This window comes from Papaver somniferum, unplaced genomic scaffold (genome assembly GCF_003573695.1).
Source record: "Papaver somniferum cultivar HN1 unplaced genomic scaffold, ASM357369v1 unplaced-scaffold_123, whole genome shotgun sequence".
Classification (NCBI taxonomy): Eukaryota; Viridiplantae; Streptophyta; class Magnoliopsida; order Ranunculales; family Papaveraceae; genus Papaver; species Papaver somniferum.
Window position 1 is genome coordinate 4,285,204 of NW_020621381.1, and position 836 is coordinate 4,286,039.

Genomic DNA, 836 nt, shown 5'->3' on the forward strand with positions numbered 1-836 from the left:
ATCAAATCTAGTGTTATTATAAAGAGCATTGGCCTGCTCTTCAATATTCTGGCCTTCCCAAAAAGGCTCCACTCTACCACTAGTCTGGCCCACTTCTAAGGCTTCTAACCTTTTTGCTATAGCAACAATTTTGGCATCTGATTCATAGCCTCCTTCTACCCTATTAACGTTTCCTCTACTTAAAAGAATTGTTTTCTGGGGTGCCCTACTATTTTCCCATTGCTGGGTTTTTTCGGCGATTTCATTAAAAAATTCCATCGCCGCATCAACAGTTTGGTTTTCAAATCCACCAGTGCATAGAGACTCAACCATGGTCGTTGTGGAATAATCTAAACCCTCATAAAGGATCTGAACTAGCCTAACCTTTTCTAAACCATGATGAGGACACTGGGATAATAAATCATTGAACCTTTCCAAATACCTATATAAAGATTCTCCCTCTTGTTGTGAAAATGTGCATATTTGCGTCCTAATAGACGATGTTTTGTGCCTAGGGAAAAACTTATTGAAAAAGGCAGATGTAAGTTGTTCATATGTCTCAATTGACTCGGAGTCCAAACTATACAGCCACGACTTGGCCTTATCTTTCAGGGAAAATGGGAATAACCTAAGTTTCAAAGCATCATCATCTAAGCCTCTAATTCTTAGAGTACTACAAATTTCCTCAAAATCCCTAACATGGTAATAAGGGTTTTCATTTTCTTTCCCTAAAAAGATTGGGAGCATCTGTAAGGTCCCAGGTTTCAGTTCATAGGGTGCCTCCGTTTCAGCTAACTTAATACACGAAGGACGAGTAGTCCTAGTTGGATTCAACAAAGCTTTCAAAGTTGCCATTT

The 836-nt window shown here is 39.1% G+C and overlaps 1 pseudogene; it reads left to right on the forward strand.

Moving 5' to 3' along the window:
- The first annotated feature begins 370 nt into the window (after nt 1-370).
- LOC113331096 lies at nt 371-470 on the forward strand (annotated as a pseudogene).
- The last annotated feature ends 366 nt before the right edge of the window (nt 471-836 follow it).